Raw genomic sequence first — 17,999 nt, forward strand, 5'->3', positions numbered from 1 at the left:
GCACTTCCTTCCCTGTGATAGAATCCTTGACAACAAAATGAGAAGAATGGAATTCAAAGAATAAGTTATTGTCTCTAGTGAATTGAGAAACAGATAAAAGACTTTTGGAAAGAGAAGGAACATGAATCAAATTATTAAGACGGAAAGAACGATTGTTGTGTGTGATATTAGAGTGCCCAACATGACTAATAACCACACCTGAACCATTGTCGACTTGTACTTGACCTGTACCACTATAATCCATCGGAGATTGCAGATTGTTGATGTCCAGTGTCATATGATTCATAGCTCCCAAATCAGGATACCGTTTTGGATCAAAAACTTGTGAACTAGAATTGGTGTTGGCATGATAAGCTTGCATGGGACTATTCATCTGTTCACCATGATAAGAGATATCAAAGTGCTTTCATCATGTGAGAACCATGTGTCCAGGACGATTGCAAAGTTGACAAACCAGTCCATTATTATTGTTACTATTGTTGGAACCACCTTGAAACATGTTTTATTCACGACCTCGACCACCAGAGCTGTGACCGCCGCGCCCCCCTCTGTTGTTATGATTGTTGGATCCTCGTCCACCATTACTATTATTGGAGCGTCGACCATAGTAATTATTAGAGGGGGTTGGTTACCAACTTGAGCCATATTAGCATCTAGAGAAACAAGATCTGTAGTAGCAGACTGAAAGGTATGTTGCTTAAGCCAAATCTCATGGCTTAAGAGAAGTCCATGAAGTTCTTCAACGGTAAGGATATCATTATCTGTCTGTGTAGTAAGATAAGTAACAAATGACTCATATTCTGGTCCTAGACTAGCAAGCATATAAAGAACCATGTCTGTATCTAAGACATGTTCAAAAACTGCAACAAGACAATCAGCATAACCTTTAGCTTTTTGAATATATTCATGAATAGAACTTGCACCTTTTTTCATTATTTGAAGTTGCAGACGTTGGAGAATTCGTGCTCGAGAGGGTGAGCCATATATGCTGGCTAGAGCACACCAGACCGCTACAGCAGTGGGCAGCCCAACGACTTGGGGTATCACACTTTTGAAGAGGGATGAGATGATCCAACTCAACATGAGTTGATCAAAATGCCTCTAGGTTATAGCTAGCGGGTTGTCAACCTTCCTTGTAGAATCATTAGGATCAAGAATCTTGGTTGGGTGACACACCATCGTTCCATCAATAAGGCATAACAAACCATGAGTGTTGAATATACGAAAAAACTAGGCTCACCAGATACTGTAATTGTCGGCAGTTAACATGATGGGCAGGTAGTGGGTTACGTTGGGCATATCAACTATCGAAGAGGTGAGGAAAGCTGGTAGACCATTGTTAAAGGCATCTAGGGTCTCTGTTTCTGTTGAGAGAGATGGAGACATTGCCTAGCCACTAGAAGCCATTTCAAGCTTTGGTATCATGAAACTAGAATGCAAAAATATGAAAGAAAGGGTTCAACACACAATGCTAGTGTGATACCCAAGTCAAGTATTTATATATGTACGTTGATATGGATTACAATAGAGATAAGGGATAAGTAGGTTATAAGAGATAAGAGATAAATGATGAGATACAAGAATTCTAGATAGACTAGAATACATGGGACCGAGTCTATCACAAACTTGGGTTATGGCGAGGATAAACATTATCTCACTTACATTGACACTGCACTTTACCAAGATATCTTGAGTTTGGGCAATGCGGGCTGCTAGGTCGGAGCATGTTTTGACTAAGGTATCGTAGTCTATTGTCGTTGCTTTCTTTACATTGAACTCAATGCTTAGTCCTCCAACCACCGGTAGCCCGAGCATCATATACTCATTCTGTCATTCTTCTTTTACAACCGAAGAGTTGGAGCTCCCACTACTGTTGGTGCTTAGTTGGAATCAGAAACTGCTTGATTCCACCACCTTTGATGCCTTTGATCCTTTGGTATCTGATACTTAGATCTGAGATTTGGACCGAATGTAACCGTTGGAGGAGCATGGAGCCCAAGGCTTTTAGCATGGAGTCTGCGTACTAGATCTGAGATTTTCTCGTTAATCTCTGCTAGAACAATTGAAGATGAACTCTCATATCTTTAGATTTTCTTCTAAGACTGTTAGGGCCATTCTTTCTACTTCTAAGAGCTCCAACCACAACCTCATTCAGAGGAAAGGTGCCTTCTTTGGCTTCATTTTATAGAAGGGATGAGGTTGCACCAACGGCAATGCCTTGGTTGAGAGTCCACTATGTATGGAAAGAGGTGAGCAGAGAGAGATTAGAAAGGGTATTTTTGAATAAAAAATATTGGTCGTGTGATGTCATATGTGACTGAGTGTGACGGAAAGTTAACTAAATAGTAGGGATAGTTTAAGAAATTTACCCTTTTTTTTGACTTTTTGGTTTTTCATCAAACATCGCTTCATAGCTTTCCATGCATAGTCTTTGCCAAAGCCCTCCCAAACGGGCATATATGTTGTATCGTATAAGCAATCCTCTCTATGCCAATAGTCTCTTTTTTTATAATAACAAAATATATTAAAGCAACTAAAGAGAGAAACAAAAGTTCAGATCTAGCCATGGCCCATGGGGGAACACTATTCCAACAACAAAAAAAAAGGGGTAGCTTTCGCCACTTGGGTAGTTATATGCTTTGGCGAAATTAATTCCCTAGGTAGTCTAAACTGAATATATACATATCCAAAATCATTAATAAGGTTCAAGATTTTGTCAAGATAATACTGCAATTTCCAATCAAAAAATTCTAAAGATCTTGTTATGGCATCCACAAAGCGCTTTTGCATCCGAGTAAATGCAAAAGTCCTTTATGGGTGAGGCTGGACCACCCATGTTGCTTGGCAAAAAAAGGCTTTGAAGAACCACAATACATTCAACTTCCATGGGGCTGAAAAGTCCTTTATGGGGATCCTGACCATACCCGAGAGGGAAAAAAGGCATTATAATTTGTCTATCTCAAGCCAAATTATAAAAAAGGAACCGTTTTACTTAATCTTGCCTATGGAAAGAAAAAACATGAGAAAGGAAAAACCACTCTCGGTGTTCAATAAAGCTGTGTTTGGTTTGAAAGAAAAGGTTTAAAGGAAAAGCCCTATCTTTTCTTTCAAACCAAACAAAGCCTAAGAGATGAAAAGTGAAACTTATTCATTGATTTAAGAGATCATTCATGACTATTCTAAGACTAGTGGACTAGAGGACTGTTTTTCTTTTTTCTTGTTTGATAAGTACAACTGGAAAACTTTATCACAATATAACAACTTAGGGGGAATTCTATAGCATGAATGTTTTTGTTTGGGTAAATTACAAATTAGTACCCTATACTTTGGGGCTAGTCTCATTTATAGCCAAATTTCAAAATGTGCCATAACAATACCTAATCGATGGTTGTGGAAAACTATCAATTGTTTTTTGGTATTTGGTGCCACACACCACTGATAACCCTCATTTTCTCCAAATCGATGGTTGTGGGAATCGATTCCACGTCAATGTTGGAGTGAACCAGCTAACATACCAATGAGCCCCCCTTGGTCGGTTCAAAAACTATCAATTTAGTACTTATCATTAGTCTGATAATTATCTAACGCACATGATGTCACATGAGATTTATAACATTTCAAAATTCCAAATTTATCTCTTAGGTCCCGTTTGCTTTTCGGTAAGTTATTTACCCGGGTAAATGCAATTACTTTGGTAAGTTTTTCCTATGAAACACTTACCCAGGTAAGTGCATTTACCCATGTTCTTTTATTTCTTAGGTAAACAAGGTAATGACCATTTTAGTCATAAAAATCCATTATTAAAAGGGGTATTTTTGTCTCATTCAAGTGTTAATAACTTTCCTCTTAGGTGGAAAGGTTATTTACCCACCTAAAAGATGGGTATCACTTACCTTGGAAAGTGATACCTAAGAAAATAAACTTTCCATGGTCCCCACATTTATCTGAAAAATGAACATGGGATTCTTGGTCAATGGGAACCAAAATCCCATTGACCAACTTTCCCCCCTTTCAAAATCCAAAAAAAGAACGCCCCCTTAGAAGAAGACACTATTCATTATCTTCTTCCTTGAGACTAAACCGGAGTAGTGGTGAATAGAGTCCCAAATCCACCACCGTTTTCAACCATATGTTTCCCCATGGATTTTAATAGTTTTTCAGCTCTTGTCATTTTCAAATAAATAAACTTATTAAAAAAAACAAAATTTATTCATTAATCACGAGGGCCAATTACAAGGCTTTGTTGTTGCTAAGTCAACCCAGATCATTCTACTATAATGAGATAGCATAAACAATGGCAAAACTGCAATCCTTGCTTACTGTATGTCACTATTTTTTCACCATTTATGCTATATCTGAACTGAAACTTGATTGGTACAACACTCAACCTTGTTTCACATTGTGGCTCAGCCTAGCAATATGGAAAACAATCTAGGGCCTGATTGAACCAATGTAGTCTTGGCTAGCGATATAAAACTCATTGCGTTTTTTTTTTTCAGCTTTTAGCATTACCTTTATTGTTGCTTATGGGGCATGAGCTTCATTAACAATAGAATATACAAGAAAAAGAGAAAGGCAAAATTGTTGTTGTTCTCCAATGACTACCTCCAGTGATGATCTTCTCTGAATATGAGATTGTAAAGAGATGAACAATAACAACAATAACAAGAGGGACTTTGTATGGGAGAGAAAGAAGAGAGTTAGGATAAAGTGAGTTCAACATGGTTGGTTGATAATGGAAATTAGGTGACACTTGAAATGCATTGTTGTTCTTTTACATGCCACTTAATGTCAGTTAAAAATTTTGGACCAAATTGATAGTTTTTAGGAGTTCAAATATTATTGTGACATGTTTTGAAATTCAGGTACTAAAGTGAGAATAGCCCTAAATAGGGATGCAAATGGATTGGATTGGATTTGAATTAGGGTATATTCGATTCTGATCAAACATTGTTCATGTCAGATCTGATAAGATCTAATAGGACTCGATATAAATTTGAATCCTGTTGGATCTTTGGACATGCATGGGTTGTGCTTAGATTTGATTCAGTCTAATTACAAATTTCACATTGCTCTTAGGGGTGCAACTTAAGGGGTTGGGTCAGGTTGAGGATCAACCAAAGCCTAACCTAAAGTCTTAAACCTTGAGCTTGGGCTTAGATTAATTTAATTATGACTAAAAAAATTAATCTATGGATTAATTTAATTATAACATTTAATTTATTAATGAAGTAAAATAAATAAAATAGAATACTAACGGATAATATGAAAAAATAATTATTTATTAAGTAATTAGTAACAACTTATTATTTTTGTTAAAAATTACTAATACAATTAACATAACTATCAATTTCCATCGTTTCACTTTTCCTTGATAAATCACATGCATCTCATGAGTCCCCACTAGTTGTTAAATTAAAATAAGACTTCATACCTATGCTATATGAAGGGGTATTTGTCTAATTCCCGTACAAATAATAAAAGCTAAGTATGTGTTTGGCATAGCTTCCATTTATTAAATAAACATTTGTACTTGATTTGTCTTCGAAACTTAGAAAGATACTTGATAAATTGTTTGTGGACAACTAGGCACCACTAGGCACCACATCAGCAAAACAGTGAATAAATGCTCAACCATTGGGGTAAGCGTTAAAATGAAGCTTCCCCTAACGGTTGGTGCACACATAAATCAAACCCGCCTTTGTGAATATCAATGAGTATGGATGAATATGATGGGGAAAAAGCTAATTTGGATGATGATATGGCGACATTTGGATAAATGCCTATCATGAAATGCCCATGGAACAAAACACACTCAAAATCATATATTTACTAGCATCACATTCTATAAGAGATTTCATTTTTACTCTTATATCTTTACTTTTAGATGTGCATGCGTGCACTTATACTAGTATATGGCTATGGGTAAGGGTGAGAAAAAAAAACCGAACTGAAAAATCAGTTAACCAAACCAATCGATTCGGTTTTGGTTCGGTGTTTTAAAAGCAAAAACTGAATGTATCGGTTCAGTTTCGGTTAACCAATATAAAAAACCGGTAGTTAAACGAACCGACCAGTATACACATATTTCTATATATTTTATATATATTTATGTATATTATATATATATTATTAATTAATAAATACGCATTAGTTATAAATATATATTTATAATATATGATATATGATATATTATTTATTATTTAAAATATAATATTTTATATATATTTATAATTTTTTTGTATGTATTTATTTATATATATATATATATAATATTATAAAAATTAAAAAATAGAAAAACCGACGAACTGAACTAACGATTAACCGAACCAGTCAACTGGTTAACTGATTGGCTTCGGTTTGGTTTTGGTTATCGGTTTTCCAAAAATCGATAGTACTAGTTTGATTACAAAAAAATGCCCACGATTCGGTTAACCGAACTGAGAGCACCCCTAGTTATTGGGGTATTTATCATTATCTATGATTTTGTCTCTTAAAGGTTCTGTATGGAAAAAGTATAAATATAAATATGTACAATACAAATACATATAAAATACAGGGTTTTGCACATATTTGTATGTACTCCTTCCAAATTTAGCTTAAGCAACTTTTAGTCATTAAACTTACATTCTTTTTGTAATTATATGTAGATCAACATTGCGGGGATTGCGATGAGGATCATAATGTTGCAAAGGTGATCACCATAGTATCTGTGATGAGTGTTGTGCTTGTTAACGAATTTTCCGAGTAAACACAATTGCAAACCTTTGTAACGACTAAGAATCTCTCCAAAGTGACAAACACGATCATTTACACCGGTGATGTCCTAAACATATCGCTCATAGCCATTTGAAACTTCAGCATATAATTCGTCTCATGCTCAGCTGCGATGACCTATAACAACTAGTCTCATCACAGTGGGCCATGTCACTAAGACATGCCATCATCCCAAGAGCTTCATACCTAACATGTGACCACAAGTAGGTGTAAAAGAGCTATAGCTAGATATGTACCATGTAAGAGTTCTAAGGGGAAGGGAATCCCCATTCCAAAAGATCCTCACCGGACACATAGTGAAACCTCGATAAGGCTTACCGTTAGGTACCCAAAGAGTTGTGATCCACTTTCCTAAAGAGAAAAATCTTTTTTTGTACATTTCTCGTTATAGCCTCGATGGTCCTTCTATAAAAGGGAGAGACTCGAAGGTCTCGACATGAGATCAGTCTCAAGAGCATTGAGAGAGTCTTTGCCTTTTAACCTTCTTGCCTTCCTGCTCCCCTCCTTTGCTATACCTTATCTCTCTCTTCAGTAAGACTCCCCTCATACGTATAAGACTTTCCGGTCATCCTCTACCTTTCAGGGAGACCACTCTTTGCCACATTACAACCATACTTATTACTTTTTGTTAGTTTGGGATTTACTTTTGGTTTCAAAAAGCAAAGCCATAAATATTTGTAAACACCCTTTGAATGGGTGGCATGTTTGAGATTGAGTGGTTAACTACCTAAATCCAAGTAGTAGTATTCAATGCAACAAGGGATTTCAGTACTTAAGGCTGCATTTGATTGCGGTGGAAAAATCCTGTGTAAAAGTCAATCCGTCGGTTTAAAATTTCAATGGACCATTGGGGGATTTTTTATATGAGAATCGATGTATCATTTACATTGATTTACGATAAAAAAGTTAGTCAAAAAAGTGGTTTACATTAATTTTTGGTTTAAATTTTATATTGGAAACAAATAACCGAAAAAGTGAACAAGGTGTGGACTTTTACACCAATCTGCTTTTACACAGGAAACAAATACGTGTAAATGCAAATCAATGATGGAGTTTTACATCGATTCGCATTTACACTGCAATCAAACACAACCTAAGTCTACAATCCGAACATCAAAGATTTAAGCAGCTATGCTTAATCTCTTATGTCTATATAGATGTTACTGTTGATTGCAGGAGTACAACAATGGCAAAGAGAAAATGTATGGGTGTTTGCCAATGTGCATGGATTTATTTTTTCAGAAAAAAAAATTCCACCATTTTTTTTCTTGAAAAACAAAATTAAACCCTAATGATGAACCAAGTTTCACAATCTTCTCAAATCACAATTATTTCATAAACTATTAACAAGTCTATTGGGATTTTGTAAGTTCTAATAGAATTTCGTTGGTTACCACACCTCATGGTTGTTCTTCAAAAGATTTTCTCAATAATTTACTTGGTAATTAGGTAATTTTGAGGAATAAAATGAAAGAACTCGTTAAATCATTACCTCGGTTCAAGAGTGGTTGAAAATGATTGAGGGAAAAATAGGTCCAAAAAGTGGTTGGAAATACTAATTGTGGGAAAACATTACCTTTAACCTCTTTTAAAAAAAATCCTTAGACCTATAATACTATCCATTAAATGGTATCACCACCACCATCATCATCATAACCATCTAAACGTTGTACAAACTAATGAGGGGTTGGCCCTCCAATCATATGTGCCATGTGGCTAACCTGAAATGATTAATAACACGTCCATGCCATGTGAGACCGGGGCTCATTTGGCTGGACCAGCTCCGGCTACATGAATTCTGTTTCACCATTCTATTTTGTTCATGCCATATCCATCATTAAATTAAGTATTTAAAATCTTAAATAATTTCTCATTACTTTCATCCAAATCCTTCTCAATCTGCCCGTACTCATTCTAGCCCCTCAACTTGTAACAGATCACATATTTGACAAATAAAACTAAACCAAATATTGCTGATGCTCAATTCTCTAGGTAGGATCTTCATTGATTTATGCAATAATCTTTTGGGATTTAAGGTTTTATATTTTGAAAAAATTGTCCAATCAGATGCTTGGGCCAAGTTTGGGGTTTGAAAAATAAGTACATAATGAAAAGTGCTTAAAACAAATAATAAACACTTATGAGTATTTGGTGAAAAAACTATGCTTATTGATCTGGTCCCATCCCAAAATAAATACTTATTCCAATAAGTACTTATTTTTAAGCACTCCCAAACTTAATACTAGTTCTTAATATTTTTTTCGTTATTCCAAAACTGTAGGAAAGTTTGTTAATAAGATTTAATTACTTTTATTCAATATCTAGTCTATATTATTTTATGACATTTAAAATTTTGGATATATTACATGTTATAATGTTGCCTCTTGGTTGCATACTTGCACCCGGGCTTGGCTTTTTTCAAAGTTTGAATGGGCCTGACCCGAACCCTGAGCCTGAAATAATGTACAACCGAACCTAACCCCGGCCCATGAATATGTCAGCTAGTATGATTAAACTATTTACGTTATTAATAGATCTTATAGCTTTGCCACCTCATCAGCTGCCACGTTAATCAGACTGTTATTGGCAGCATTAGTATTTTAGAGGTAGAGAAGAGGGTTTTATTGTAATTTGACCAATCGGTTTGAAAGTTCAGATAAGGTTAGCTGTTTTGAGATAAATAGATATAAGGAACTTGTTTTTTTAACCATGCGTTTGGGATGAGGAGTGAGAGGAGATAAAAACTCTTTCTCCCAACAACAGATAAAAACAAAACAAATGCAACCACACAAACCCTGCAAGAAGTAAGAGCCAACCCTGACACTATCCAAAATAATCAACACTACAAAAGATCTCCCAATCTTGACAGGTGTAAAGAATAAAAGAAAATAGGATTCCAAAAACCAGACCGCCATTTATGGTTGGGCCTCATCAACTCATCAAGATATTTCCTCTTCACAACATGTGAGTACAAAATGCAAAGAAAAAGATTTTTGGTCTCTTTATCAAAATCCCTACCTAAAATCATCATCATCATTATTATCATTTAAGTCTTGATCCCAACTATACTATATGGGGTGGGCTAATTCATATATCCATTGTTAAGTTAAATTATGGGTGTTTAAATCATTTTTTATTATATTTACTTAAATCTTTTTTTTTTAATTTTAGTGTGTAATAAATTACTTCTTCTGATGGGTACTGTACGGATGGTTGTTTTATACACTAACCTATCCAAACTATAAAAACTGTCATTCAACCAACCACTGATTCATATCCAACAATAAAGACGAATATCCTTTCAAATAGAACTAGGGCTTCAAGTCGAATTGCTCGGATCTAAGAATTTCAACTACATTAGGCCTGCGTTAAAGTTCATGTCCATTAGATCTGTTCACGGGTCGGGTTGGGTCGGTTTACTGGCATTTTTTCAACTGACCCGACCTGGTCGGTTTACCTAGAAATGAAACCGAAACTGACCCTATACTAAGTAAAACCGACCTAGTCGGTTTTGTGAATGATTCTTTCGGTGTGAACGGTAAAGGATTCAAGTCTAAGAAGCGAAGGCTGGATGCTTGGAAATTAAAAATGATTTGATAGATTAAAGCTGAAATTTTATATATAATATGTATATTTTCAAAAAAAAGCTGAAATATATATATATATATATATATATATATATATATATATATATATATATACATATCTGAAATATTATATATATAATATATATCTAAGTCGGTTCGGTTTCGGTTTTCACACATGAAAACCGAAATTGAACCAAACCATCAATTTATGTTTTTTTGTAACCCAAAACCAACCGGTGCTGAAGAAAAACCAGTCGACTCGGATTGGTCAGTTTGGTTGGTTTGGATCTTGTTATAAACAGCCCTAATGGCCTTTGAAAATTTAATATTCCCAACCCAACCCGACCCAAATTGCATCCCTAAATGGGGTGAGGTGGGGGGTCACCTGTTTAACCCGTCCATCAGTGTCATCTCTAGCTGTTTTGTTAATCCTTGATTTCTTTTCTCATGCACCAGTACCATCTTTTTGAGGAATATCCCTCCCCACAGAAGAAAAATAGTTTAACAAGAAGTCAAGAATAAACACAAAAAGCTCATGAAAGAAAGAAGACATACCAAAAGGCATCAGTTTCTTTTTTTAGACAAGTAAAGTATTTAATTGTTGTCCTTCAAACCTCTAGCACCATGAACAACACTTACCAAGCAATACAAAACCAATGCTCTGTTTTCTTAGTAGGTGTTTGGCATCGGTGTTGGGAACATCACACTGTTTTATGAGAAAAACGGTACTAGACATGTGGAGTTGTAAGCACCGTTTTCTCATTTTTGTTTGGAATTGATGTTGTTACATAGACATTTTTTGAAAAAGCAGCACTGGTTTTGTTTGGTACTAATGCTAACATCAATGTTTTCAACATTGATCTATATTATCCAACGTCCAAGATAATACCACATTGATGTCATGTCATTTAATGGCTGGCAGCAACACATAGTTTTTTCAGAAAACATTGAATTAAGTATTGCTCCAGACCACACTTTCTCGAATTCTAAAATAATGTCATTTAATGGCTGGTAGCAACACATAGTTTTTTCAGAAAACATTGAATTAAGTATTGCTCCAGACCACACTTTCTCAAATTCTAAAATATATTCTAGAGCAACGTTTTTTTTTTTTTTAAATGATACCAAATAAGATGATATTTCTTGAAGCACCATTTTCTTTAATGTAACACCAACATAGCACTGCTTTCTCAAAAGCGACATTAATACTAACATCGCCAAGCATACACCTAACATGAATCCTTTGTATCTTTATTATTCTAACCAATGATCCATTATACATATTGATGGGTGCCTATGACATAATTTATATAAGTATGTAATGGGTAAATCAGCCCATTATTACATGATAATAATGGGATCCTTTTAAGCTTCAACCATGGGATTCCAAGCCTGTGATTGAGAGATGATGGCCTGTAATCTTTTTTATTTTTTTCCTTTCATTTTTGACCTTTTCCTCTTAACCCATTTGGGGTGATTGGCAAAATACTTCACTTACTAGAAAGAAAACAAGAGAAAACAAACAAGCCTCCCTACAGAGAGAGAGTGTGTATGAGTTTGACACCTAAAGATGCTTACTTAACACTTTAACAGAAAATCCTAATAGGGACGTATTTATCTCACATCACATGAAAACCAAACAAAAAAGATAACCCTACAAAATACAAATTATTACAAGATATCTAAAAAGGGAAAAAATCTACAAGGGTTTATTTATTTGTCAATAAAATAAAATAAAAAAATTAAGGAAAGAAATGCGAAAAAGAAAGAGGGAATGAGCCAATGAGCTAAGAAAACAGATATAAATCTCGCACCTTCAATCTTATTTTGTGTGGCTTTCTCCGTGCCAAACCCATATCAAAAATCCTATCTTTTCGATCGAAACTACAGACGGTAATTGGGATATGGAAGGAGGGGAGGAAGGAAAAGAAAATTGAAAAACGAAAAGAAAACCCTAATCCTAATCTATCATTTCCAGCACTTCGGCATCTGTGTATTTGTTGGTAGAAACAAAAGGTTACGTCCATGGATTCAAAGGCTTCTGTCCCGCTTTACGCAACAGAGGAGGCCCCATTACCAGCGGAGACATCCCAGCAACACCACCACCCACCAGTTAAGGTCTCTCTATCCCGCTCACCAGGTATCCGAGCTCCTCCTTTTTATTTTGATATAGAAAATGATGAAGATAATGTTGGTGATAAGAAAAGCAATGGTAGTAGCGTTAGCAGTCGCAGTACCGAAGGTAGTTATGAGTCCGAGGGCTTCGTGAGCGGTGAGGACGAGTTCGAAACCGCTTCAGAGAGGCCATTTATTGCAGACCCAGATGAAGAAGCTATAGAAGTGGCTATGGAGGGGGAAGACGCTGGCATCTCTTTCGTTAGGGATGGCCAAGTGGAAGAGGTGACTGTCCCTTTTTTCCAATCTGCTTTGGGTTCTTCGAGTTTCTCGCCTCCGAAGACTGTGATGCCTATTGCGAAGCCATCGAGGGAGGACGATGACGTCGAGGATGAGGGGTTGGTGAGCGAGGTGGAGGACGATGGAGTTTCGGGCGTTGCTAGAGTTCCTTCTAGCGAGGAATTACAGGGGTCTGGTGGCATGGTAGAAACTCCAACTCCAAAAGTAAAGGTTTTAGGGGATGAGGGAGGAGAAGAAGATGAATCTTCTTTGGGGAGGGATTCTGCCCCTTCTGAAGGATTGACTTCGGGTTTTGTCCAATCGGGACTGGGCAGGGATGGGGTTCCTGAACCACTTGGAGTTGCTGGCAATGATTCTGAGACTATTGAAGAAGGCAGCGGCACTGAAAACCCTAAACCTGAAGCTGGGGTTTTGGATTCTGCAGAGAAAGAACCTACGGGAGAAGCAAATTCAGTTTCGGATGAATTGGGTGAGGACCAGGTTCCCATCAGTACAAATTCTTGTGTTGAGGATTCAGCCGCAAGTGAACAAGATAACTTGCCAGAAAGTGCGAAGTTGAACGAGGATGCAAACCCTGCAGGCCAAGGAAGCCCTGTACCTGAAAAGCACGAGTTAGAAGGGACCGAATTGAAAGATATTTTGGAGGAAAATAAAAATGATGCTTTGGGTGGCAGTTACACTGTTGAAGTGCATTCTTCAATTGAAGGCGAATTTTCTGTTGATTCTAAGCAGAACTCTAATGTAATTGCAAAAAACCCGAGTTTGGATGGTGAAGCTGATCAATCAGTCCCTGTCATCGAAGAATCTGTAGATTCAAATTTCATCAAGGCAGATAATACGAATTCTGTCACTGGTGGAGATTTGGTTGTTGAAACCAGACAACCCATTTTGCTAGGTTCAGAATCTGGTGTTGTTGGAGACAAAGAGGAAAATGATGCTTCTGAAGTTAAAATTGTAGAGCAACCGGTGGGTCCAGAATCTGGTGTTGTTGGAGATAAAGAGGAAAATGAAGCTTCTGAAACTGAAGTGGTGGAGCGACTGTTGGACTCAGAATCTTGTGTTGATGGACACACAGAAGAATACAAGGCTTCTGAAACTGAAGGGGTGGAGCGACTGCTGGGTTCAGAATCTGGTGTTGTTGGAGATAATGGAGACTACAAGGCTTCTAAAACCGAAGAAGTGGAACAACCAGCAGAGAAAAGTGTCAGATTGGGTACTGGATCTGATCAATCCAGTCATGTTGTTGAAGAACCTATTCTTTCCAAGTTGATTGAGGCAGATACTGGTGTTGCAAAGATAGAGGAAGTCAATGCTGTTGAACATGAAGCAGCAACCAACCCTGTCCATGAGGCCAAGGAACTAGGATCACTTGAACCAATAACCAACAAGGCGGGAGTGGTGGAAGTTGATGTTTTGGACACCGGATCTACTTCTGTTGATACTATAATGGCTGTATCTGCAGATGTCCACGAAGGGGAAAGGGATGGTGCTGGTGCTGATGAAAGTATTTGTCTAGATGAAGATGAAAACACTGGGATATCTGAACTTGAAAGTGAGCAACAGACTGCTGCTTCAGGAGCTGATGCAGATGAATCCACCCTGGACTCAGCTATTAATGGAGTTGCTATTAATTCCACTGGGCCTGTTGCGGAGGAGTCCAAGCATTTAGAAAATGGCGATGCCTCCATAGCTGCTCAAGGTTATGAATTGGAAGATGGGATCTCTAGCAAATTAAACAGACCTCAATCCATGGTACCGGTTTCCATCCTAGACCCAGAAATAAAGCAGGAAGCTGAAGTTCAAGACCTAGAAGGAGGAGATGATGATGAAGGACCAGTTTCAGATGAAGAAGCTGAAGGTGTGATGTTTGGAAGCTCTGAAGCTGCCAAACGGATCATGGAGTTGGTGCAAGGAACAGGCACTGGTTCTCACTTTAGTTCTGAAAGCTTCCTTGATCATTCTCAGAGAATTGATGGACAGATTGCTACGGACTCAGATGAAGAAGTGGAAACTGATGAGGAGTCTGATGGGAAAGAATTATTTGATTCTGCTGCCTTGGCTGCTCTTCTGAAAGCAGCAACTAATGCAGGGTCAGATGGTGGCAGTATTACAATTACCTCATCAGACGGTTCCAGGCTTTTCTCTGTTGAGCGTCCTGCTGGTTTGGGATCCTCAATAAGGTCTCTGAAGCCTGATTCCCGACCAAATCGTCCCAGCATTTTTACTCCTTCAGGCCTCACAGCTGAGGGGGAATCGGAGGACAATTTGAGTGAAGAAGAAAAGAAGAAGCTGGAGCAGTTGCAACTCATTAGAGTGAAATTCTTGAGGCTTGTCCAGAGGCTAGGCCATTCTCCTGAAGACTCCATTGTGTCACAGGTTCTATACCGGATGGTTCTAGCTGCAGGAAGGCGAACTGGTCAAGTATTTAATCTGGAAGCTGCCAAGACGACAGCAATGCAGATGGAAGCAGAGGGCAAAGATGATCTGATCTTCTCTTTGAACATCCTAGTACTTGGAAAAACTGGAGTAGGCAAGAGTGCAACCATCAACTCAATTTTTGGTGAAAAGATGTCTGTTATTGATGCATTTGAACCTGCCACAACTACAGTGAAGGAGATTGTCAGATCAGTAGATGGAGTTAAGATCCGGATCATTGACACTCCTGGTCTCAGACCTTCTGTGATGGAACAATCTTTTAACAGGAAAGTCCTATCATCTATAAAGAAGTTCACCAAGAAATGCCCCCCAGATATTGTCCTTTATGTAGACCGGCTAGACACCCAGACCAGAGATCTTAATGATCTGCCATTATTAAGATCAATTACTAGTTCTCTTGGCTCATCAGTATGGCGCAGTGCCATTGTCACTTTGACCCATGCTGCTTCAGCACCCCCAGATGGGCCATCTGGGTCCCCCTTGAGCTATGAGGTTTTTGTTGCTCAACGTTCCCACGTTGTACAGCAGTGCATTGGGCAAGCAGTAGGTGATCTTCGTCTAATGAATCCAAGTTTGATGAATCCAGTGTCTCTTGTTGAAAACCACCCTGCATGCAGAAAGAACAGAGAAGGTCAACGAGTTCTTCCCAATGGTCAAAGTTGGAGGCCCCAGTTATTGCTCTTATGCTACTCTATGAAGATCTTATCTGAAGTGAGTTCCTTGTCGAAGCCTCAGGATCCATTTGACCAGAGGAAGCTTTTTGGCTTCCGCATCCGCTCACCACCTCTACCCTATTTGTTGTCTTCACTGTTGCAGTCCCGTGCCCACCCAAAGCTATCTGCTGATCAGGGTGGTGAGAATGGTGATTCTGATGTTGACTTGGGGGATTTGTCTGATTCTGACCAAGAAGAAGAAGAGGATGAATATGACCAGCTCCCACCGTTCAAACCACTGAGGAAAGCTCAGGTTGCTAATCTCAGCAAGGAGCAGAGGAAGGCATATTTTGATGAGTATGATTATCGGGTAAAGCTTCTACAGAAGAAACAATGGAAAGAAGAGGTTAAAAGAATGAAGGAGATGAAGAAAGGCAAGGCTAGTGATGATGATTATGGCTATATGGGTGAAGATGTGGATCAGGAAAATGGAAGTCCCTCAGCTGTGCCAGTTCCATTGCCTGACATGGTCCTGCCACCTTCATTTGATGGAGATAACCCAGCTTACAGGTATCGGTTCTTGGAACCAACATCACAGCTTCTAGCAAGGCCAGTTCTAGACACACATGGGTGGGACCATGATTCTGGGTATGATGGTGTAAGCCTTGAACAGAATCTTGCAATCGCTGGTCAGTTTCCAGCAGGGGTTGCTGTTCAAATCACCAAGGATAAGAAGGAATTCAACATCCATTTGGATTCTTCAGTTTCAGCCAAACATGGGGAGAACGGGTCAACTCTAGCAGGCTTTGACATCCAGACCATTGGAAAACAGCTTGCATACATCCTCAGGGGTGAGACAAAATTTAAAAATATGAAGAAGAACAAGACTACAGCTGGGATATCTGTTACTTTATTAGGTGAAAATGTGGCCACTGGACTCAAAATTGAGGATCAGATTGCAATTGGAAACCGCCTGGTTTTGGTTGGGAGCACTGGGGCAGTTCGATCTCAAGGTGATGTGGCATATGGTGCCAATTTAGAGGCCCGCTTGAGGGAGAAGGATTTTCCAATCGGTCAAGACCAGTCCACTTTGGGGCTTTCTCTGATGAAATGGAGGGGGGACCTGGCACTGGGGGCTAATCTGCAGTCTCAGTTCTCTGTTGGAAGTAACTCAAAGATGGCTGTTCGTGTAGGATTGAACAACAAGCTAAGTGGGCAGATAACAGTTAGGACAAGCACTTCAGAGCAGCTTCAGATTGCACTCATGGGTATTCTTCCAATTGCCACTGCAATCTTCAGGACCATCTGGCCAGCTAATGAGACATACTCAGCATACTAGATCTTATTTCCTTCTTTTATAGTCACTGGTCTACTTCAGGAGGTTATCTTAAGATAGATTAAAAACAAAGTATGGTTTAGTCATTTATGTCTTTCTTTATTTCCCTGTAGTAATGCTTCATTATATTTGTTAGAACTCCTGTTATTTACATTTGATCTTATTAGGCATGATGGATTGTAGCGAAAATGAGGTGGAACCAAGAGGGCATTGAATAACAATATTCGACATTTGATGAGCTTATCTATTGCAATTGGTTTAGAGCTTCCTAACAAAATTTTCCATGGTTTGTTTTGGTTGAAACCAACCTTGATGATATTTTGATCTTTGTGTTGGTTTGACTATTATTTGGTTTTCTAATTCTTTGCACAGGTTTTCTATTGACATCGTTGTGTTGGGTTTGACTCATGTTTCTGAAGAATGAAGTACATTGAAATTCTTAGACGCATTCTGGTGATGTCCTTATTTGTCTGACTTCATTCGTATATTTCTTCCATCTGGAGTGCAAATCGATTTTTGGTTTAGATTGGCCCAATTTCTTCTTCACTTTTTTGCTTTAAAAAAATGTTCACTTATTACATTTGGATTAACGGATTAGGGGTGATTAGTATAATCGTGGTTTACAATAAAAATGGTGCCATACTGCCATTTTAGGATTACAAAATGAGCACTTAACAAAGCGATTTGGAATCCTGGTTTATATAGGGGTTTATTTCTACTTGTTAAATCCAAGGTTCAAAAAATCGTTAAGTATCGACCACTTCTCAATATCGGGTCAGGGCCTGATTCAGAGGG

The 17,999-nt window shown here is 37.9% G+C and overlaps 1 pseudogene across 1 annotated transcript; it reads left to right on the forward strand.

The window, feature by feature from the left end:
- The first annotated feature begins 12,125 nt into the window (after positions 1-12,125).
- On the forward strand, positions 12,126-17,445 carry LOC104606150 (translocase of chloroplast 159, chloroplastic pseudogene; annotated as a pseudogene). The gene has a single exon (XR_016085684.1). The product of XR_016085684.1 is annotated as a translocase of chloroplast 159, chloroplastic pseudogene (transcript).
- The last annotated feature ends 554 nt before the right edge of the window (positions 17,446-17,999 follow it).

The sequence above is a fragment of the Nelumbo nucifera genome, chromosome 4, assembly GCF_055504915.1.
Source record: "Nelumbo nucifera cultivar China Antique chromosome 4, China Antique-T2T, whole genome shotgun sequence".
Lineage (NCBI taxonomy): Eukaryota > Viridiplantae > Streptophyta > Magnoliopsida > Proteales > Nelumbonaceae > Nelumbo > Nelumbo nucifera.